This window comes from Pavona decussata, unplaced genomic scaffold, assembly GCF_977016875.1.
Source record: "Pavona decussata unplaced genomic scaffold, jaPavDecu1.1 SCAFFOLD_12, whole genome shotgun sequence".
In the NCBI taxonomy this organism is placed as follows: domain Eukaryota; kingdom Metazoa; phylum Cnidaria; class Anthozoa; order Scleractinia; family Agariciidae; genus Pavona; species Pavona decussata.
In genome coordinates, this window is record NW_028145435.1 from 1,058,211 (window position 1) to 1,083,488 (window position 25,278).

Genomic DNA, 25,278 nt, shown 5'->3' on the forward strand with positions numbered 1-25,278 from the left:
ATGTTAAAAAGCTCAAATCACGATGAATAAATCGGCAGCCGTAAGTATTTTTGAATATCGAATTATGAATGGAAGTAAAGCTTGCATCATAGCAGATCGTTTTGAAACTAATTAATTGCGTAGCGTCACGTTGCTCGAGACGTCACGCTTCTCGTGATTCTCACCCGTGCTGGCCAACTAGCAACAAACCGTCGCTTCATAGAACTATGCCATAGTTCTACACTGTTCTTTGCAAAAAATCTAAGGCCTTTTAAAAAATGACGAGAGTTTTGGTTCACGAAAAATAAATCATCAGATAGTTGACCGAGTAGATGTTGGTCACGTGCTAGGCAACGAGTTTGCAAGTGACTCAAATTTCATTCGCATTGGTAACCGAAAGATCAGAAAGTGTTACTGGTAAAACCCTTTTCTCTTCGTTTGGTAGACTGTTCCCCGTGATTCTGGCAACGGGTCATTAAACGAGTTGAATCGCCACTTCCATCAATTGTTTCTTAGTAGTTTACCTGGGATCAGAGGAACACGTTTTTGACTCAACAATATGCAGCAAGCGAGTGAACCAGTTGTTTACACAAGACAGTATTGTCGCGTCGCTCTGTGAGACTTTTTCAGTGGGTTCTGAATTTTGCGCTTAGTTCGAGATCAATGTCACGTTACGGCAAGAAAGCAACGAAGCACGGCTAGAGCAAGATTTCGCAAACTACCATTTTGTGTCTTCGTTTTGCAAATGACTGGCCACAAGGCATTGCATAAAGCCATCTAAACAGCCAAGGCGTTTGAATGAACGGTGCAACTAACTGAAGCTTTGAACGGGTGGATAATTTTTCTGAATGGATGACCAAGTCGTTCGAACGGATTAAAATTTTTCTGAACGGGTGCCACAGCCGTTCGAACGGATAGACAATTTTTCTGAGCAGATGGACGATTTCTGTGAACGGATGACCAAACCGCTTGAACGGGTGCAAATTTTTCTGAACAGGTACACTAGCCGTTCGAACGGTTAGGCAATTTTTGTGAACGGATGACACAGCCGTTTGAACGGCTTGACTTCCGTTTTGAATGGATCGCCCAAGCTGTTCGAACGGATGCAAATTCTTTCTGAACAGATGAGAAACGGCTTGTGAACGGTTATCCGTTCGAAAACGGCAAGCTGTTTGTGTACGTTTTCGCGTGGTCACATTTTTGCATCTGAGTAACACAATAAAATTCCCTAAAAGGACATTCTTTATTCAAAAAAAATGTACACAAAAACGAACACAAAACTCTATGCTACAGACTATAAATAATTCAAATCAAACTTTGTACGGCCGGTTGCCGTGTTTTGGCTGTCAAATTTGTATAAAATGTATTTTCTCTGAGACTTTCTCAGCGTAATAATCTACTGTTACGATTACATTTACCAGCAACAACTTCATAGTCTGGATCCGCTGTTTGTGCTATGATTTCTAAACAGCAAACCTTCACAAGGCACGATGAGCGACTCGATATCTCGGCCATCTCAAGCTGCCACATCGGGCTTTCGTTTTCAGCTTAAATAAACTCCTCATCTTGAAGTTCTTTCCTTACCGAATCGTATATTTTGAACATTTCTTCTAGTTTTCACCAAATGTTTGGTATTTTTCTGTAATATTTACGAGAATTCATAGCTGAAATCGCCATCATTCACACGGGGCTCGCTGACGCTTGCCACAAATTTCAACTTGATTTTGACTTTTATAACGCAAATTTTGATTGGTTCATGTGTTGTCAGATGCGTGTTTTCATTGGCTAGTAGCAAAATGATTGTCCAGAGCGTGTACTGAGAACATCTATTTCAATCAAGAAATAAATAAACAAAATTTCCCTTCGTTTGTCAAATTATTTTTTTAGAAATATTTTATAAAAGCAATAGAGGACTTTTTTCCCGTGTTTACATAGCCTCATCTAAACACTCGGGGAGTTGGGAGAATTCTCGAAAGTTATGTATAACTGTCTCGAATTCTCCCAACCCCCCTCTTGTTTTGATGAGGCTATGTAAACACGGAAAAAGTCCTCTATTGCTTAAATATGATTTTTTCCACAGGATATATTAAATTTCACCTCGTATTTCACGTGTTTCTCTGGATCTTTCACACATCCAATTCGGTTTCCACATTGCATTTCACACAGTATTTCACTTGGTAATAATTTTCACATCCACTTTAACAGGTACGTTAACCTGCCTTTTACGTCCCATTTTTACATATTTTTCACATGGTATTTCACGTGCGATACTGAGAAATGCCAAGTGAAAATGCAAAGCCCATTTCACAGGGTTTTCACATGATTATTTTCACATGATATGAATTTCCCATACTTTTCACAGGGTTTCTCCCAGTAGTGTTAATCTTGGACAAACCGTCTCGGGCATCATATATTCTTGAAATAGACTACCTATGTAGGGATATTAATTCTACAAAACAAGGAGGGCAAGAAGGGATAACTTCCTGTTACTCCTGGCAAATTTACAACCCCACAACAGTCACATTTCAGCCAATCGCAGGTCACGTAATATATAGAGAGAGACAGTACCAAAGCGTGCAGAGAAAACAACAAACCGCCTTTGATCTATTAAGATGTAGATCTATTAACCTCTCATATACGTGATAAACAAACATCTTGCAATCTCACTGCAGATAAGCATGAAATCATGAGTCATTTAAGAAATCAATGGATCCCATGCCTTCATAGATAGCATTTATTTAGCGCTGTCTGATATCTCACAGTTAATCCGATCCGGTGAACCTAGACAAATGCCACAGAGCTAGCATACCCAATGGCATATGAAAAACTTCTAACAGTTCAGAATGGGCATTAAGAAAATCTCCTTTCAGTATATTTGAGTTTTTCCCTTCATGATCAAGATTAACATAAAAAGCAGAGCTAAGCTATAAAGGCTTTAAGACCAATCTTCTTGTGAACTGCAGGAGTTGGCAGGCCCGTCAACACTTTTGAACTCTGATGTCAACACCGTAGACCAATTATTTCTTTCTACTATGAAAATAAGTAGTGATTTCCTAAACTTAAAGGGAACAATATCATCACAATAACCATCCATGGTGCGGAAGAAATGCCCTGTCTTACTTAAAATTCTTCTTGAACACAGTGTTAGTCACATCAGATGGGGCAGATCTCGCCACCCTGCCCTCTCAATTGAGAGGGGGGAGGGGAGCAGGAGAGGGACATTTTCGGCTTGGTTGTGAAGTGTCACAACTAAACTTGACTATAAGACTGTAGCTAGCATTAGGGTACACAAAATTGGTCCAAGTCCTGCTTGGGACACATGAAAACACTTAATAATACCATTTGTCATATAAAGAAAAGTACGTAAATGATGATCATCCCAGTGAGTGTAGTCCTGAGAAGGACTGTTTGGGGTGACTCAAATCATTTACCGTAATGGTTGTGAAGTTGCTCAACATTGAAAGGTACAGTCAAACCCCTTTATTATGGACACCAAGGGGACAGCGATAAGTGTCCGCATTATCGAGGTGTCCGTTTTAGAGAGGCAGGGACCAAGTGAACTGTCCATAATAGAGAGTGTCTGTAAGGAGAGGTTCCACTGTATTTTGTTTTCATTTCAGAAACAAAGTGAGACCTCTGCTCCTTCAGTTTCTCACAAACAGACTTCCATAAGTTCAGCTTGGTGCTTTAAAGTTATGCACCTTTTGTGAAAACACTAAAGAATATGGTGTCTGCAATTTTCAATCACATAAATGGACAAAAAAAATGATTGGCTCCTATACCAAGTCCCATTTAGCCAGAATAAAGCTTAATGTAATTTAATTTGATTTATGTTCAACAGAAAATTTGCAAAAAATCAGAGGAATCTTTAACTATCTACCAAGAAACAAAGGTATCATTGTATCAAATAAAACAGCAATCTACCCGCTACTTTCGAAACATCCGTTCCGTGTTACTTTACAACATATAACTAATGAAACACTTGATATATACCTGTGGATGTTGTTTACAGTATTTGTTCGACCCTCAAACCAAATCCAACTTTTAGTCTACAATAATGTTAAAAATTTATATCTTTTCCACCGTCCAAAAAATTGTGCTCAAGGTCTACGGCCGAGAGTGGTACTCACTGGCAAGACAGAGGAAATGGACTTTCTCCAATACGGACCGGCCGAGGCCGGTGAAGAACATTTTTATTTTCTCCGCTAGAAAACAAGGCCCAGGTCTTGCAAAACAAAAAAGTAACAACAAGACCGATATTGCACATTTAAGGCCCCATTCCCAGATTGAGAAAAAAATAGTAGAAAGTAATTTTTAATATCAACTTTTTATGTGTGTGTGTGATGATGAAAGAGTGATTTAAGAGAAACGGCTTACTATGAAACTATATTCAATTTTTTCTTGGCAATAGTTATGAAAAAGTGAAAATAGTTCCCAAGTTATTAAAAAAAGAAACGAAATACATACCTGCTGATGATGTCTATTCTATACCCAAACGAAGTGGGGTTAAACGTTTATGAAAATTTATGAACATTTAACGTTATTCTTATAGTAAACTTTCTTCATAAAGGACACCTCACCAGCAGAGGAGTGGATCGCTGTTTGCTACAGCAAGAGCCTAAAGTACATCGGCTGAGTTATCTCCGAAAGCGAGGCAACTATAATGGCTAACTTCCTTGAAAGACGCGCTGATGGTGGCTACAAAATTAGACAAACACCAGAAGAGGTAGTAAAAGGGCTCGTGTTTTTATGCAACATCAGTGTGATCTGGAAAGGTGTTGGTCGTTATCAGTTGCCAAATGAAAGAGAGATAAAGCAAGCGGAACATTGGAGCCTTTATGAATGCGACAGGAGGTACAGACAGGTTTTGAGTCTCTTATAAAGCTTGTCCAATAGAAAACATTTGATAACATGCATCTGTGAAATGTTATTTTCACGAGGCAGTTTTCATTTCCGTGTATTTCAATGTTTGCTTGTTTGGCATTGTGGACAGCCGGCGGAATACCTAAACGAATGAATCTTTTAATCTACAGATCTGAACAAACAACAGATACTGATTCAGATTTGCACATAAAAGGAGACCTGTGTTTCTTTGAAATGTTATGTATAGTTAGTTAGTTTTACTCTATTGTATTCTCTTTTTCACATTTATTCTAGTTTCTTTACCACCTACTTCTCATTTTACCAGTTAAAGACTACAGTTCAACTAGTGGGAAGCTCCTTGTATTTTAACTGTAGAATTAACCAGCGTTTTTTTATTTATTTTTTTCACGAGCACAAACCCATGAACGCTGCTGCACATTGATACGAACCTTGAGAAATATACGCGTCTCATTTATTTGATATGGTATGGAAATTATTGTGCGTGTGGTAACCTCAGGTGTCCATTTAGTCGGACTTGCGAAATCGACACTTTAATAGGTGACTATGGAAACGAATCATGTCTGCATCAGCACGCTCACACCACACAGATCATACGTCTTTTGTCATAATCTGTCTGACCTCTGACCACCCCATTTAGCTCTAATTATCATAATGTATTTTGCACATTACAGATATTGAAAGGGTAAAAAACAAAAAAACAAAAAAAAAAAAGAAATAGATAACGCAGTTTAATGCAATTTCTAATCTTTATACATTCTATTTCCAGCAACAATGTGATCATTTTTCGTCAAAGCATTCATGTCTGTTATTTATTACAAGAGTCCGTAATAGTTCTTCAGTAATTCTTCTTCACCCAGACTTCAACTGATATCCATATTAAAGGGATTAGCAAGGAAAAGTCGGATGCAATGCACTTCTAATACTGCAAATAAAATGAGAATTCCTTTGCAATGTATAGTTTTCATTATGTTATTATTTCTCGAGTGGTAATGGAAGATGGATATTCAAACAGATATTCAGTAACTAATAACGGTTTTGTACGATCGATGTTCAACATATTACACACTACCTTAAAACCTACATACGAGTAATTAAATTAATGAACTACTTCAAATATCAGTTAGAATTTGCTAGTCGCTTATAGATGTCGTCTTTCCATTCTAGGTTGAGCGTATCTGGGACTTAAATGGCAGCTGTCAGAGGGTGACGCTCTTACTGTTGGGGATTTAAAAACAATCCAGCAGAAGATGAGCGAACTAGACCAGAGCAAGATGTGCGCAAATTCTTCCAAGTTTAACGTTGGTTGGCTCAATGATAAGGTAAAAATGAAATTGAGAAATCTGCTTAAGTTCTTATTACCCCTTTACAGGCACATAGTGTACGTTTTTTTTTTTTCTTTTTTTTTCTCCGTTAAATTTGCAATTGATTAAAACTACTGTTTATTACACAGGTGGTAAACACAAGTATTAAGATGCTAGAAGGTTCAGGAGAAAAAGTGAGGACCGTAATATACTATAACATTCCACTTAAAACATTCAGTTAGAAAAAATGAATGGACACATACCTCTATACATCTATACAGGGAAAGAAAGTTTTGGCTTTTGATTCTTTACTTATTGAGAGTATAAGAAAAACGACAGACACAGAAGAATTAGTAAATAAATGGCGGTGGCTGGACAAGGTGTGTTGATATAGTTTGTGTACATTTTGTATGGAAAGGGGAGGCCTACAATGTTTCATTCCGCTTTTTTCAGTGGAGTCTTAAGAGCACAAAAGGCCCAGTTTTTGGTTGTTTATTTTACTTTCAGTTTGTTTTCATGAACATGATCAATTTTTGGTAAAACAAATATTTGAAATAGGAAATAATCTTACTCTTGTTTAACGGCGATATATCAGGGTTAAGGCTGATAACATTAATATCATTTCTATGTCTGACTGAAGGAAATGTAGATGCACCCTCGTTCAGCTGTAGGGCGGAGTTCACACTCCACAACATTTGGCGATTGGATTGTTTTAAACCTGAATGGCGATATCAAATACGGGAAGTACCTTGGATGGATGAAGGTTAAAAATTAGGGATTTTGAAGGTTGCTGGCTGTTTTAATAAATGTGTCGCACTGGCCAAAAGTAACCCCTGAAGTAGCAGATTCCAGGCATTTAACATTTAACAATAGCTGCTTCCTTTGACAGTTGACGACAAAAATTGCCCTTGTTTGATGGTCGAATGTTTGAAGCAGTTTAGTTTGACAGTTGAGACAATCAACAATGGGCAGTTAGTACAGTTTTTTTGACTAGCTGTTAGATCACGAAAAAAACTGTTTTCTTTAATAAGCCAAATAAATAGTGACTTTTTTTTTTTCTTGGATGTAGGTAAAATTTATGAAGCAAGACCTTGTAATGGTTCCGGTCAACAATGCAAGTCATTGGACGTTAGGGGTATGGTGATTTTAATGTTACCTTCAACTTGAAATTTCGATGTACGAGTCTTTACCATTTCAATTGACAAGTGATTTTTTTTTAATTGCATGAGGTAAATGATAGTGACTATTGTTGGTTTTCACATGACATCATAAAAAACTGAAATTCATAACTAAACACAATTTTGGGTTTTTATTTTCATCACTTAAAAGAAAATATAAATTTCCATTGGCTTGCCTGTTTTCAGCAGGATAGCATTTTCTGTTTTGAAAACAGACCAGTTTGAATTTTAGATTTTTATCGCAGGGCATGACAGAAGGATTACTGCTCTAAACATGTCACGTACATGAAAACATTGATTTGCCTCGTGTTTTTCTTAGGTCTGATCAGCAAACATGTAATAGAAACGTCTATGGTAATGTGTGAAAGTTCAGCAGAGAGACGAAAGGCTTTGAAATAGCCAAGACAAACTCCAGATGCCCCATACTAAACTCTGTAATTTTCTGTGGTACATTTTCTCCAATAACTAGGTTATGAGATATTGCACGCCCTGTGGCTTTCACATGTTGTTTATGTATCACTCTTCTATAACATATCAATTTCTTGACTTTATCTATTGAATGGTTGAGGATTTTATTTTATTTTATTTTTATTTTTTTACTCGACCTTGCTGTTTTGAATGTTCTTAATCGCTAATTTTTCTTTTTCTTTGAAGCGGGTGAGAGATAGAAACGGGGGGAGTGGACAATGGATTTTTAACATACGGTTTGACCAACTCACACAGAAAACTAAGGCAAAGGGCAGCAGTACAGCCTCTTGGAGGGAGGTGATGCCTTCAACACCACAGGACAACCAAAGAAGTAATGGTGCGTACGTCATTAAGGTAGTCCTGGAAATATTGTCCAAAAATACCGAACAGCTCAAAAATTGAACCAGCAGTTAAACCATAATTATACCAGCAACCTTTACCTCGACAAAAAAAGAAAGCTCAGTTATCACTTAACAACCAAAATTGGTAGAAATGCTGCTCTTCTAGTAATGATCACTTTACAATATTCTCAGTTCAACAAGATGCTTTTAACAAATGGCTGACATCAGACATCAGGGGTAGTGCGTTACAACAGCCAAGTTAGAACGTGCCATCTGACTATCACAGAAAACAAAACAAACATATTAATCAAAATGCACAAGCTTGATCCGGAACATTTACTGAAGAACCTGAACAAAATTGGACTTATACTCCATTTACATGAGTTGACCGGTTGGCTAAGGCCAAAAAAAAAAGAAAAAAAAAAAAAGAAGATATTGTTAAGGAGGGACATTCTTTCCAGATTGTGAAACCTGTGCTACAGTTTTTTCAGGTGATTTAACTTTTTTCGGTACCATTACAGTTTGGTTCCCATTTGGATTGTACATAGCTGAGAACGTTGTGAATGGACTAGAGCCAGCTATTCTGAAGGTAGCTATTTATTGGCTTTTCAGTTTTACATTTAAGTCCTACTTTCTATTGTAAAATATAACTGATTCACCGTTCAGTACTGAAAACAGAAATGTCCGCTCTTTTTTAAACAGGAGGAAATCAACAATCTCCGATATCAGATTGCTGCAAACCTTTTGAAGAAGTCTCAAAAAGGATCTGGATAGCACGCAATGAATTTAAGATATACCTTTTCACAGCTTTTGTACTTTTTTATATGTGTATTAGCTAGTACATGTAGATAACAAGCAATCCTTTTTCCTCCGTTTACAACTGTGACGTTTCCTGTTTTTGAGTCAGTTTTATTAGTAGAAAGTAACTAATTATAATAATAATAATAATAATAATAATAATAATAATAATAATAACAATAATAATAATAAAAATAATAATAATAAGAGCGAGCAGTCGATCCGAGCCAATAATAAAATTAAATACCATCACTGACTGCACAGCTGTTTCCTAGCTATAAACAGCAGGAACACTGAATTCCTGGGGAACATTTAAAAATTATACCTTTTACTTTTTATTATATAGTATGTCCCACCTGTCGGATGGTGGACCATAGATATGCAAGGCTTCGCACTAGACATGTGTGCGCACTCAAGATTATTTCTCTGAGTTTATTTCACTGGCGGATGGTTGACCATAGACATGCAAGGCTTTGCACTAGACACGTGAGCGCACTCAAGATTTTTAATCCGATTTCTTTTCACCGTCAGATGGTTGCCATAAAGTCTGACATACCAGGCTTTGTACTAGACACGTGCGGGCACTCAAGATTATAAATCTGAGCTTCTTTCAACGTGACACTACCATAGCATAACTTTTGACCAGGTCACAGTAACAGTTATTAATTGCAACTGATTCATATCGTAGGCATTAAAGTCACATCACGATGGCACAACTTAAGACGAAGTTAATTTCATAAATTGCCATAATTTAGTCAGTCCTTTCAAATTTTTGATATAACATATACTTCACATGCCCATCCCCCCCTTTACTGGTAAAAACTATTGTAAATAATAATTTGAAAGAAAAGTGACTGCTTCTTGTATAGATCATGGATACCATCCATTTTTATCAGTTATGTTTTGTGCATACACTGCAGAACCAGCTCAGGCAACACTTAAACCTGATCAGATAACACCGTGATTACTTGTGACTACGTTTTACTGTGTACACTGAATTCACAGCTGTCCGTAAACTTTTATAAAACTTTTGGGTATATTTTATTTTTTATGAGGTGAGATGAATGGCTGAATTTACTGGTGCATACAATGAACTGAGCAATACCACCCCTCCAAAATTAAGTTCATCCTCGTTTATCAATATGACCATTATGTGCGGTCCAATCATTTAAAAATATTACATGTATTCCTCGGCAATAATTTTTTTAAGCATTTAGCCTTTCAACAGGTTCCCAAGTGGTGTGTACGGCAAAGAGAAAACTTGAACCGCATTTCGCTTGCCCAGATCGCCAACTTATCTCTTCGTCCTGTACTGGATACTTGAATACTTATGACTGTAATTGGTCATAATAGAAGCGCTAGCGTCATCTAAAAAACAGTACAATCCAAGAACATTTAACAGAATTGGCACCGTCCTCGCTTCTGTGAGAATAACTGAAAATTACATGCTTTTATTACTGACAACACATCATTGCATGCCATGTTCCGAGACGCTGACTTTCTCTTTGGGAAATCTCTGTGTGTCGGTCTAGATAACTGCTGAATTACATGAGGAACAGATTTTGCATTGTTAAATATCAAAGGCGGGTTACACTTATGTTCGCAGCAGTTGAACCTGAACTTGGCAAGGCATGTAAAGATCTCTTTGCAAACTTAAATTTTGCATGCGATTATTTTACCTCCCAGTGGCCAAAGCTGAGTGAATGTAAATTTTAAACATTTAATCATCGCTAGCTGTTTAAATCCATGGTAGCTGTGGAAAGACCAAATTTAAAGGTCAAGAGTTAAAGAATGAATTTTGTATCACAAGAACGCCAAGGCCTGTCTTTCCGTCCTTGCATCCACTTCTAATGTAATACATCAACAAGTGCAAGGGTTGCATCAAGGGTTCCAAACACCAAGAAACAGATGAAGGCAGGAGGCCACTTTGGCCGAGTCCTTTTATTGTTTCCAGGTATTTAACCTGTGATGAAACCCAAAGCACAAGTTTTTGATATGGCTTCTTAAAACCTTCTTTTGTTGTATCGTTGTAATATATTATTGTATTGTATTGCTTACAAAATAAGTATGTAAATTATTCAAAGTTGGAGAGGTCGTGACTTTTTTGTGGAAGTCACTTTTGCATGTGCTTGTGAGAGATGGATGCAAGTGCAGCTAACTCCCGTTTTAGAGTTCCAAGAACAGTTGAAGAAGAGTCTGCTTTAGTCAGTGAAGCTAGACCAAGTAGCACGGAGTACAAAGATAAGTGAGCGGTGAAAATTTTTCGTGAATGGCAAAGCGCTAGAACATTGGAATTTCTGGATTTAGAAGTTTGAAGGGTTGTCAAAGATTACGATTTTCACCTCATGTGTTCTGTCAAGGACAATCCGCAGGAGGTGGCAAATAACAAAGGACCCCGCTATCCTCCAGGAACATTGTATGGTATCGTATGCAGTCTAAAGAGGCATTTAGAGGAGGTGAAGGGCGCATCCACATTCACTCCTTTGGATTATAAGGACAAGATGTATTTTGCATTTCCATATAGAAGTGACCAGCGTTTGTCTTTATTTTTAACGACTTTTTAATTAAAAAAATTGTTTATTGTATTAAAAAGGTTCCAAATATTTTGCCGCATACTGGACGCTGAGTTCTCAAGGCATCTTTTCTTGTATTGTAGTAAGCTGATGACAATAAGCAGCAATATTGAGATTTTTGCTTTTGCTATTATAATTTTGATATAAACAAATGTGTGTTTTGATATCAAAAAACGGAGTGTTTTTATCTGGTGTTTCGTTGGGTATCAAGACTTATCCACCTGACCAAAATAGACATCATTTATTGGCTTGTCACTTCATGAATTGTTAATGAGTTTGACAAGCCAATGATCTGTCATTACTTATTGCTGAGAGGTACCTCACAGGCTTCATTATTGATGGTGCTTGTTTTAAGTACTGTCAAGAGACACAGGCTAATGGTGCACCATCTATCTATTTGCCCTCCTTTACTCAGACATGGGCTTTAAGTGGTAATTTTAACTACCTTCATTCAAAAGTGGTGCCCTACATTTCTGGCAGAGAACTGAACCAGCTCCAGTAGTTAATAACTTCAATACACATCAACAATTACCACTGGGGTCTTCTTTGCCTTCACATGTTTTCGTGTCAAGCCTTTTTTGGTGATGGGCTCAAGGTCAATCCAGCTTTGATAAACGGTGATATTTATTCGGAGTTTGGTGGAGGTTATTAATTTGTCAATGTCCAAACAATCCTTACCAACACTGCCACCATCATGGAACATTTCTCTTCCAATTCAATGGACCTGGAAGCGATTGTGTCCCTCGCGTTCGTGTATGATGCCAACAGGAAGTGGAAACAGTGCACCTATTGTGTCAGTTTTGGTAACTTGGGTTTTCCATAAAACACAAAGAACCTTTACTATTCATTAATCGACTTTTTAATTAGGTAGCTGTAATATGGAAGTAGTGAGCTAAGAGAGAGGAAAAATTTGTAAGGAAGAATTCGGGAAAGGCTTTAAGGTCCAGAAAACATAATAAAGTGGAAAAGCGAAGACAGAGAAAGAATTGCGAAAAGGGGAAGTCAAGTGCCAAAGACTATAAAAGCAAAATCATGTGCTTGAAAAGCTGCCCATCTGTCGCAGAAAAACCTTAAGTTCCAGAAATTCCTGGAGAGAGAACCAAAACATAGAGCAAAAGTCGAACATCTCTCGAGAGGGAAAAGGCTTGTCGAGTTGTCAAAAAAAAAAAAAAAACAAAGATGAACGATAGAGACAGAGAAGTGAAATTACTCCAAGAAAAGTTCCCAAACCAACAAAGGGAGAAGGTCGCAGCAAGTTGACCGTCCCACCCACAGTAACGGGCAAAAAAACACAACTTCAAAGAGTTAGATAGAGATTTATTAGCTATTGAGACTAAAAACATTGGCTCAAAGACATTTCGAAGGTGTTTTACAGCCATATACCACAACTAATACCGAGTGGTAGTCAAGGAAATCAAAGTCAATGATTCATCAAAGAGAGAGATTGAACGGGCAAAACAAGAAGTCCTAAATGAAGTTTTAATAGAATCGGATCTTGGAGACCACCCCGGAATCCCCCATTTAGTTGGAGCATGTTCCTTACAAGCGCCCTTTTATCTGGTTCTCCAACACTTGGCGGTTGAGGGCTACAGTATTACCCCCTCAAAGGCTGCAGCAACAGCAGTATTGCCTATGTTACTGATTGCGCCAAAATTCTTAGAAAAATTTGTCAGGTGTTGTTGTTTATGCATAAGAGGATAGGACAGAGGACAAGGCCATAAAGCCTCCCTTATTCATTTCGGCAAAAGCAAAAAAATTACCAACACAAAGCTGATGAAACCAAATGTTGACATAAGGGATGCAGCCAAGAAATATCCAAATATCACACCTGAAATTAGGGCTTTCCACAAGTTGCTCGGCAACTTCTCGTATTTCGAGCAATGTTTTGCATTCTGAGCAATTTCTATTTTTTTACCAATTGTGAAAAATCGGAGCAGCTTTTAGTGCTTAAATTGGCCTTGCTTCCATATTTCACAAGGTTTTGGTAGACAATTTATGAATTTCCTGTGGAAAAGGAGCCAGATCCTCCCCCCTGGGGCAGATCACAGGTGCAAGATGCTTGTAGCCGGGCTGCCTGGTTAGCAGTTTTTTTAAAGAAAATTCAAAATAGAGGACAGAGATTCAAACTCGACCCTTTTGAGTGTCTCAGGTGAAGAAGGTCATTCAGATCCTTTGAGGGAAGCTGCAGAAGCAGGAGCAAGACTGAGTACTCCAGAGTATGCAGCAATTCAAGAGAATGCAAAGTGCAAACAAATCCAGCTGAAAAGAAAAAAAGCGAAATGTCCGCTGCACAGCCTATCCAAATGTGAGTGCTTGGGATGGATTAAATACGTTCAAAGGAGAGCATCTTACTGTGGTGTCGGGTAAACTCAGATGTGATGCATGCAAGGAAACCGTGTCCAAATAGAAAAGCTTTGTTATGAAGCACATTGTATCCTAGAAACATTAAATCAAAGACAGCTATTGCAAAAAGCAAGAAAAAAGACCAGAGTATTGTGGACCTGATGAAAAGAAACGAGGAAGAAATGAATCCAAAACGTTTACAAACATTTCACGACCTTGCTGCACCATATTTCAACACTGTGGATGCCGCCGAAACTGATAGCCACTGGAATGGCAGGAGACCTACTCCTGAGTGCCATGAGATTACTGGAATCGGTGAGCAACTCGGGGGAAAATAGTTGAGTGCGTGACCACAGCTCTATTACCAGTCAGCATTTCTCGGATTTCCTTGCAAAATACCGGACAGAAAAGGAAAACTGCAGTGGCCTCGATGGTGGGCGATCCGAAAGAACAGCTGCAGGCAGAAATGCGGTCACTGGGATACATTAAAATACTATTTATGTATACCATTATCCATACGAATAAATTGCTGTCACAAGCTTTTAGTTTTATATATTTGAGTTTTCTGCTTTGCAGGTTTGATGGAGGTTTTTTCACTCGCAACCTGGAGGGCAGCGTTGAGCGCAATATGCGGCGAGGAAAAGGGCCTCAAGGAACTCGAGACTTCCACAATATATGAGCGTCCTGTCAATGACATTGTTCTTTTGGAATCAGTAGGGATGTTAGTTGTTACCTTTTGTATGTCTTAAAATTTTACCACCTCACTTTTCGTACAAGGTAAACAATTGCCCCTCAAAAAGAGATTGTTTAAAAAAATTACCCCCCTTGTAAACCACCCCCCCCCCCCCCCCAGCATGTAATAAATGATTGGTCCCTAATTGTCAAGGGTATTATGGACTGGCCCATGTGCTCACACTCAGAAGTCAACAAGGATTATTCTCAGATTTTGTATTTATCAGATTTTCTTTTCACATCTCTTGCGAGCTAGCAAATCTTGTAAGTATTTACTTTTCGCTTTTGCATTTTCAGTTCTTAGGAAGAGATTGCTGATGTTCTTAGATCGGAAGCAACTGCTAGAAATTTAGCAAGGTTTATGGTAAGTCAAACAATCATTATATAAGCTGGCAGAAAACTGCATATATCTTAGAAACACAGTTTACATCATGATTATCCCCGAATTCAACCGAATTATTCTAGACTGAGGGTGGTAAGACAATTAAACGCTTGTATGTCAAAAACAACAGCAAAACAAAACAACGCAAATGGTTTAAATTAAAAAAGCATCAATGCGAATCTTGGGTTTGCTGAAAACAACATTTTTAAAGTTTTTAGTTTCTTTTTATAAAGCTTGAACTTGAGATCAGCTTTTTTTTGTTAGGGCTGAGACATTGAGCACTCCGAGTTCTGGGACTTTGTTAACCCATTGCCCCCTCAGAGCGTGACGCGTGGCATTATGCTAATTTCCTAGAAATTTTGGAGTGAAGACTGCGTGATCCAAACGCTTGAAATTAACCATATGCGCAGTAGCACTATAGCCGGGATCAGGTTTCAAAGCAAAGCTCATCCGAAAGAGGAGGAATTCTGCTGCCGGAAAGTGTAAAAATTTTATCATTTGATGCATGGACATATAGGACAGGGAGAAAAGCACAAATCAAATTAATTTTTTCTGTGTTTTCACGCGGCGAGCTCCAAATATGAATAATTAGCGACCGCATAAAACTGTTAAGACAGGTCATGTCAAGAACCGAAAATGGGTAAAATCACTGTTGTATACATCAAACATGAATTTTAACTGTATTTATTGAAGTTTTCTTGCAGATTCAAGGCCATTTAAAGGCAGGCAAGGATAAGAAAAGGAGAGAATGACTCGAGCCGCACGAGAACTCTTCGCGAAAAGCAAAGTACAGACGCATCGCATCGCAAACTAAAACTCACGCCGCCAAGGAACGACAAAATAAACAAGTAGAGATTCCAAACAAGTTTTATTTACAAGATAAAGAATTCGGCAGCCAAAATGTGACAAATGACGCTAAATAAAAATTTAAATTGTGCCAAATAAAGGCCAAATTCGTGTGACCGGTCCAAAACAAAATACGATTCAAAATACTATATTCTACGCATCATTGAAAAACAATTCGCGGCCTGATTGCAAACTAGTGAAACGTGTCACTATTAGTGGCCAAAGGTTATTTAACCAAGAAAAGATCTCAAATATTGATTAGGCCAAAATGCAATGAAATCATGATCGTATGTACTTTTGAAACTCACCGATAGTTCATAGAGCGTAGCGTCGCAGATGGGGACTCGGGTTATAAAGAATGCAATTTCAAGCCGCGTGGTATTCATGAAAGCAAGTTTTGCAAAGCGCGCTACACTACACGGTAAACACTGAAAAGTGGTCTCTACTGAACGTCCCCCACTTGTTTTTCTATCCACCCTCTTATAATGCACACAAACTTTCTTCCTTCCTTCAATTTTAAAACTAAAATGCTTCCCAATATTTTCTGGGGCAACCGACAAATTATCAATCTTGCGGCGCTTTGAAAAGGCGATCGAAATTTTCAGCACCGCGAGCGGGCTCCGTAGTTGAATCGTTAAAATACAAATATTGACTTATTTGACTTAATTCCTCAAACCTGTTCATAGTCATTACCCTTTTGATACTCTGATTGCCCAAAAAATCATCGTTAGACCAAAATAAAGCGTGAATTGGGTGGCGATTTATCCACATGATCAAATTTATCCCGATAAAAGCCTTTAATTCCGCGCGCGTGATTTGATGAAAACTAGCAAATCGATCGCCTAACTTTTACTGCGCGTAGCGATTACTTTCCTCTACAACTCTGTCCCAGAAATCGTCTCCTTAAAAATTCAAAAAGACATCTAATTCGGAAGGATTATCTAAGGCTATATTAGGACCAGACGCTGCCACGAACGGAGGAACTTGAACATCTGAGAGGTGAGCCGTCCATCTCGCTTCTTCTTCTTCGTCGTCTGTGTCATGGCTTGGCCGTGGAACTTGGGCTTCTTCTTGATCAGGAGCATCTTCTTCGTCTTCTTCAGCGTCTAGACCCCCGAAATCTAAATCTAAATCATCGTCACTACTAGATCCTCCCTCCCCAAACCCATCAAAGCTTTCTTCATCCCCCGAGTCCCCAAAAAGCGCCGCTACATCCGTATCATTTTCGAGCGCATTCGCCATTATCTTGCAAATATCAGTTACCTCGCGCGATGAAAAAATTACCGACCTAGGGGTGCTTGACATGACCTGTCAAAAAATGCGCAAAAGATGGCATTTGATTGGTTAACCATCTCTTTTGATCTCTATGACAACAAAAAAACGAAAAAGCCACCAGGGGGAGGTAGAGAGGCGAAGAACCAGCCGCCATTTTGGACGGGCGGTCTCGGGCGTTTCAGGAAATTCGGGGGTTGTCGCGCATGGGCGGTTACGGGCGTTTGAGGGGTCAATGGGTTAAACAACTACAAAAAAAGATCATCGGTGATGGAAGCTCTAGGCAAGGAAATGGGTACATCCACAATGCATGTGACGAATTTACCCTTCATCTGGAAAACTCCATAACTGTAAAGAGCTTCCTATTCTTCGTGGATGCTTTTCAAAGTTCTCAACAAAAGAATATAATAGATTCCATTTCGAAATTCCAGGGTGACCTCCCGAAAATTCAAGAATTGCAAGCTTGCAGCGATGAAGTAACTCTCCTTAAAGACGTTTTTCTTTATTTTTTCCAGTTAAAAAATTGATAGCAATCTCTCCCATCACTTCCATCAGAAGGTATGTAAGCCAAGTTTCATTGTTACTCATCGTCATATGGCATATCAGAGGAAATTATCAATCTTGTGTAAGTGCTATGCATGTGCTCTCGTGGTTTTCTGTTGCAGGTTCTAACATATTCTACTTCTCTATTTCAGCTTGCCATTTCTGAAACAGGATCTGCAGTTGCCTTCGCACAAAGCATAAAATTCACTTTTATGACAACTTTCAATATTTGCCTGCTCTTCGATCCCATTTACCTGGGGAAGGTTATTGGGCATGTCACATACACTGGTGGGCTCTTCTCTTTAAGGTTCATACATCAGAAAGGTTTCCCAGGGCCAAGAGGTGACTGTAACTTATCCTGGGCATAGTGAACCTTGAGATCAGTTCGAATCCTTTCATGAAAATGCTCCCAAATACCATTAGCTGTCCATGCCTTGCGGACAGACATTTGTTAACCATACCTCGAGTGTAGGTGTATACAAGCCATTGCTCAAAGAAAGATAATTCGTTCACTTCTACACTGCAACAACCCATGAAAATCTCAAGCTCGTATTTCTTTAAAAGAAAGGGTATATCCATTGAAATTCCTTCCCCCAGCTCAGCAAACACCAAATTCCTCTCTAATTTACTTGAGCATTTTATTTTTACTAATGTACTATGACATTTTTCATTACCATTTACAGTGTAATGGTGATGGTGATAATGATAATGATATTAAGGATGGATCAACACTCCTTTTATCCTAGATCCTCTTCTGCTTCATATCTTGTTGGCCACTGGCATACTTCCAAGAAACTTGTGCCAGAGCACTTTGTGTTTCAAAAAGATGAACGGAGAGACGGTTTTGTTCAGGTGGCAGCTGACAAGAGTGAAAAGTTGCCCACTGCTGCGTACGAGTGGATCGTCCAACACTACAGTTGCTCTGGCAATAATGTGGTCGATCTATTTTCACATAATGTGGCTGCAATAGTTGCAACAATGAGGGGTGGCAGAACTGGGATATATTTCAGAAAAGAGGAGGTGCAGGAAAATATTAGGTTTCACCTGGTTTCGTAAGTCCAGTGTTGTAAAGCCCAGAAGGAAATAATAGATCCAGTTGCTCTTTGAACAACTCACAAACAGCAATAGAATTTTTATAGCCGCCGATGGTACAAAGGGTGAATATAAAAGGGTGGCCTGCTTGATAAATCATTATCCAGTGAAGTACGCAAATCTTTTTGATATCAATTTTTTCTAATTAAATGATTTATCCCCATTCATCCTTTGAACGACTGGGCGCGGTATCTTTTTTCTCAATGAGAAGAGTCAATAAATGTTGTGGAATCGACTCTTACAAATAGTGTGACAAGTAACCTGGCAGTTTTGTTGATGGATGGCACTGAACTCATTTTTTATTGTAAGCACAAATTATTTAAGAGAGATTTGACGTTTCCCTTAAGGCAATTGTCCTATTTTCGGACCCCAGATTTAAAAGTTGCAGCGTTTTGTTTTTACAATAGAGTTTTGCCGTATTAGTTGAAGCAAGGGTCTGATTTTAGGACCCCTAGACTGAAAGTGAACTTTTTTGAACGTGCATTTTTTGTGGATTTAGTTGAACCAAGGGTCCAAATTTGGGACCCCTAAACTTAACGTGAATTGTTTTTAAAAACGCATTTCCTGTACATTTAGCTGAACCAAGGGTTGCTAAGCTCTTTACTTTGGCAAAGTATGAGGAAATCGTTTTTTTTTTTTCTATTTTGTATACGTTTAGTTGGTCCTTACAGCAAACTGTTCTTAAATAGCTTGAGAAAGAGACGTGCTATTTTCAGGCAGCTGCATCACAAAACGCCTCTACAAATTTTTTCCAAGAGACTTATAGTGCTGATACTTTGGAGAATGCATGGAGCAATCAATGGGGTAGCAAAATTTATTTCTGCCATGGCAGTAAACATAGTAAAGGTGTTGCTATTTTATTTAATCCTTAACTTAAACTCAAAATTGAACAACAAATTCAATGATGATCGTAGAAAATTGATTCTTCAGATTAAACAAGGACCCTGACTATAAAAGGGACAGCTCCTCCCTCTTCGTGTCACGCAATCACTGTTTCTACAACTTATCCAAGATGGCTGACTGAGCAAAGAGGAAGGGAAAAAAAGCACTTTGTATTACGAGGCATCGGATCTTGCTTTTCTTCGCTTTGTTTTCATCAAGAAATGATCACATTTCTTCATGTGAATGCGCAATAAAGAATTCCCGGTTCTTTTTTTGTCGTAAGCCTGAAATTTCTCTGTGGAACATTTGAATTTTGCGCTCCTAACGGTTCCTCCAATCGCGAAGATGGTTGCATTGGTCCACAGACTCCTCTCTGCTTCATCCAACTTCTTGAGCCTTCAATGTTGTTGACTTGTGGTCCAAAGATTTTGACATGCTCCAAAGGTGGCTCTTCCTGATGTAATAAACCAGAAATTGGGCGATTCATGGCGGAAGGCGAGCTATGTCACTGCCTTACCTTGCGACATATCTCGTCTTCCTCCTTGAATTGAGCTGTTGTTGCATGTTGTAATCACATAGAAATCGTTATTCAACATTTAATACGCTATCTTTTTATTTTGTCATGGCTGATTTACCTTCTAAGAAAGCCAAAATAGTTGCCCGAGCGCCACGAATCCGGTACACATTAGAGCTTGCAGTCGAACCTGGAATGGAAGAGCAACTCGAACAGTTGAAAGGTAAAATTCAGCGAGTGAAGGAATGTCTTTGGATAGCAGGTAGAACGCCGATGGGAAACGTCATTGTGATGGAACGACTGTTAGACGCATTCGAACAGTCTAAACAAAACGGAATGGTGAGTGGAAATCATTCCTCTTTGTTTACAGCTCAGTCATTCTCTCCCTCGTCTCATCTCACGTGCAACACTGCTTCGCAAACCGATGTGTGTGGATCGTACCCTTTACCGTACATTTTGTGCCATGGGGAGAATACAACGGGTTGCTTTGATATACACACCAGAAATAACCTTGTTGAGGATTATTTCATTGCATTGATGGACGCAATGCGGCAACTTTTGAGCCCAATGGGAAGTGTCCTCTCTGTGGATTTCTTTTTGACATGGAATCGTTTGCGTTCTTGCAGCATGGACATGCAGTTCGCATCAGTCAGCTGTGGTGCAGGCCATTCCCTACGATGGCATTCTAGTTCTGTAATTTTGAGAAAGTTTACCGTCAACCTGAGGTAATTACTCAGATAGCAGTTGTTTTGAAATTATTTATATTATCCACTTTTGATTCAATATCAACATTCAGTCAGTAAACAAGTGTTCCTTGTTTCTGGTTAAGATGATAAATGGTTTCACCGCTACTGGACTTACAGAAACCCAATATATAACTTACTGTAAGGCAGCTAATATCGGCCATGTTGAAGAAAAATACATCTCAACTGGTAAGTTAATTTATGATTGATAAATTATTGTATGTTTGCCACCTGTATCAAAGGTAACCCGAATGCCTTGGAAAAAAGTCTCTTCCAAGAAAACAATTAGAAATACTTTTAGATATATGAATTGTGATGTACAAGCAATCATTGGTATGTAGACAGATAATAGAATCATAAATTTGGTTGTCATGGAATTACTATCGTTGTCAAAAGGAGTCTTCATTTTGGAAAAGCAACAAACCTTTATGTTTTCCACAATATCTGTCCTTTTTTGTATATTTTTATAATGTACTGTACTTATTTTTACCATCTCTGTGGCAGTTCTTGTAGTAACAATTAATAAACCTTGAGATGTGATTTTCTTTTTGACTGTACTTATCTCTTGGATATAAGAATGCAGTGGAAACTCTTTATGAGGAAAAGTTGCTGGAAGCTCAACAGGAGGCACAACAAGATCCTTCTTACGCACTGAATGGGGATGTTAGTATTTTTTACTTCATTAATTAAAGTATCATAATAGTGTGAACCAATTGGTGTGATATGCTTTACTGGGAACAGTAAGTTGGTAACTTTTCTTCCTTGACAAAGTTCTTTTTGTATAATTTGATACTTCAGGTCATTATAACAGATGCAACACATGACTCAAGTCGAGCTGCTCAGCACACTACTGTGTCAGCCCTATCATAAAGGTAAGAATAGAGCGACAATGTAATTCTTCTAGACTGATTGTTAATATTTACCTCTGTCAAAATAGTATTTTCATGAAAATATACTGCTACCCTCAAAAGTTACCCCAAACAGTATTGTAATAATGACATTATTGGACTAACCCCATCTATAATGTTATTACACTGCAATAGTGTAATAATTACTATCATTATTGTTCTGTTGTTTTTCAGAAGTAAAAAAGTAATTTACAGTCTCAGCTGTTCTAAAGAAGATATGGCTTCAGCTGCAACACGTGAAGTCCCAATGACGAAACAGGTGGTTGAGGCTCTAACAACTCTTGGTGCGACACAGGATGACACTCATTTTTGTTTTTAATTTCTGATTTATTTTTGATGCAATGTTATATACCATCAAAATGGTAGTTACTTGTCTGTAACTTTAATATTCTTATAAACAGTAATCTGTAACCTGTGAATGCTAACATGATTTACAGATAATGTTTGCATGTAAAATGTAATCTAATGCACAACATTTTTCAGGCCACCATGTTGGTGAAGTTGCACATGATTACGTACCTGCACTGAAGCAGTGGCTGACCGGAAAGGGGATCAAAAACTCCTATGACAGTTGGCATGGTATGTAACTAGTGCACATGTTGTCTTCGTCCAATAAATGGTACAAGCTTCTTGTTGAATACAGAACAAAATATTATGTGAGGGGTGTGTTTTGTATCTCTATTTTATTAATTCTACAACATTTTCTAAAATAGATTTGTTAAAAACTTGCTCATGAAGTAATGTTTTGCACTAAAAGGTGGAAAAGGGGTAAAGAAGGCTATCAAGAAGGTGGCAAGTGGCCTGCAAAGGGATTCAGAGAAAAGCTGGTTTGCAGAATTGTCTGACAAAGATATAAAATTAACACAGAAGAGCAAACTATCATGTGTTTGTATTTATCTAATTGATAAAGGCCTTTTATCAGCAGTTAATGAACCAAATATTTTCCTCCCTTCCTCTTAGTAAAATGCTCCAAGACACATTTATTATGCTATGAAAAACTGCAATGGTGATGGCAATGCATTGAAAGTATACATGATGAGTATTATTGGCCATTACAACCTTCTCATCCTCGAATACTTCAATGGTAACCTGAAAAGGTAAGGAATATAGAAGTATATTATTTGCAAGGAGATGAGCTATGAAATTAAAATTGAGTCGAATAATAAAATATGAAACAGATGATAAATTTTGACTAAATCGCTCCGATAATAATTTACTCACCCACACTCGATTTCTGGATCCGATCATCTCTTCCTCTTAACAGAACCAAAAAAAAGAACTTCCTAATAATGTGACATCCAAAAGGGTAGATGGATCCTTGCGAGCAGTACTTTGCTGGTCCCGTATATGTGTACAGTCACGGATGTTGACAGTTCGCTGTCTAGAGTGAAATGAATGACAGCTTGCCCAGGGCAATGGTCCTTTTATAGTCCGGGTCCTTGTTTACGTCAAACTCGTGTGCGCGAATATTTACACAACCCATGACTCACCCCAGTGCCCAGATCAAATTCACTAGACATGCACAGAACCTTCTCCATCAGTTCCTACCTACGTCATTGTAGGTGGTGATTTTAACTGTCCTTTCTCTAAAATGATAAAGAAGGAGGACACGATCGAGATCGAGATAGAACTATTAATGGGATAATAAAAATATTACTATTGAAGGAAAGTCCCTGTGCTGGAAGGAATGGCATGCTGCCGAAATAGAAAAAATTAAAGACCTTTTGGGTGGACACAACTTCTTTTTAAGTTATCGGTAATTTTGCAGAAAAACCGGCCTTCGGCTGCCTTCTACTAATATTTTTGGGTTCATGGCAGCAATACCGAGTAAATGGAAACAAACTTTAAGAGCTGGCATAAATTTGAACAGCTATCAAACAAAAAAAAAAAACAGATCAGTCTTTTCTTAACCAATGGTCTTGCAAAAACATCCATAAATTACTAACCCAAAAGACGTTCCATGAACCTTTAGCCAGCACTAGGTTATGCAGGTTAGGAATAGATGACAGTATGCTTAATGCAATATATTCACTTAACTTTACATTCGCAAAGAAATTCTCCAAAACCTTGCAGTCCTCAGCAAAACTCTGACCTTTGCAGGCCTACCATCAGGTGTGTCATATTGCCTTGCTAGGCTTGATGATGTTCTGAGAAGGAAGGATGAAATTCTTGCAACGCTGAGTGTAGATCTTTCAGAAAATGGGAAGTTTGGCCTGACAGGGATCCAAATAACTGAAGCGAGCATTAACTTCCTAAGTAATCTAATTACAAATTATGTGGCAAAGTTGAAAGATAACATAACAGCAAGATTCCGTACCCTGCCACTTGTACAAGCCTTTTCAATTTTTGATCTGCAACGTCTCCCTGCAAAGGAAGCCCCTGAATTCAAGAACTATGGAGTGAATCATGTAGCTGTACTTGGAAACCACTTTGGTGCCACAGAGTACGTGGAAGTTGAAGCCCTCAAGTCTGAGTGGGAACACTTCAAGTTTGTTGCTCAGGATTTGAAGTCCGAATGCCCTATCAGTATGGTAACAACACCACAGCCAGGAAGTACTGCACCTGAGTGGTTGCTAACCAAGTTGTACAGCATTCCATCATTCAAAGTAATGTTCCCAAACCTGGTAAAGTTATCTGCTGTGGCCCAGAGTTTACCAGTGACAAATGCCTGGCTAGAAAGAGGTGCAAGTGCATTGAAGAGGATAAAGACAAGGCTTTGGAATTCATTGAAAGACGACACCCTGGACGTCTTGCTTCAAGTTTCCATCAATGGTGCCCCTGTATCAGAACCGAAAGAAGTAGCTGAGCAAGCCGTTGGCCTCTGCCTTGAAGAGAAACAAAGAAGAAAGCGGCTAAAGGTCATGACCAGTACATCAAACACAAGGGAAAACGGTGAAGTGGTGCAGGGGCCAGAACTACAGTGCTAGTCAAGTTCTCTTGGGACAGTTCACAACCAAGCGGTAAATGTCCCTCTCCTGCTCTTCTCGCCCCTCTCAATGTTGTTTTCGGCAATTGTTCTTGTCAAACTTGTGAGCCAACATTGAGAGGGCAGGGTAACAAAATCTGTCCCAAGTAATTTGACTAGCACTGTGTTCGGGAAGAATTTGAAGTATGCAGTGTTTTAGGTCACAACAAAAAGAGCGTGTTTGTTTTCGCCCTATGGAGGATTATTGCTATGATGTTGTTCACTTATAATCTACTAAATACCTCAGCAGGGGCAGGAAATTATCCCCCTTGTCCTCGCTGTTTAGCCGAGTTAGTATTTCCACAAAGGTAGTTTACTGAAAGTAGAGAAAGTGACCGGAACGGTTTGTACAAGATTTTAGGCAAAGTAGTCCATTGGTGGTGACATGTTTCAACGGTTCACCAATGGGTCACCATTTTTCACAAGGCAGTTTATGTCTAATGCTCTCTGTTATATGCTAGAAGAGGCAGCAAGGAAGAAAGGCTATTGGCCACAGATTAGACATTCGTTACTGTGATATTATTGGGACTCTCT

At 38.6% G+C, this 25,278-nt stretch overlaps 2 pseudogenes; both read left to right on the forward strand.

The window, feature by feature from the left end:
- Positions 1-11,087: 11,087 nt before the first annotated feature.
- LOC146487962 (uncharacterized) lies at positions 11,088-18,696 on the forward strand (annotated as a pseudogene).
- Positions 18,697-19,835: 1,139 nt separating this feature from the next.
- LOC146487963 (uncharacterized) lies at positions 19,836-24,706 on the forward strand (annotated as a pseudogene).
- Positions 24,707-25,278: the final 572 nt, after the last annotated feature.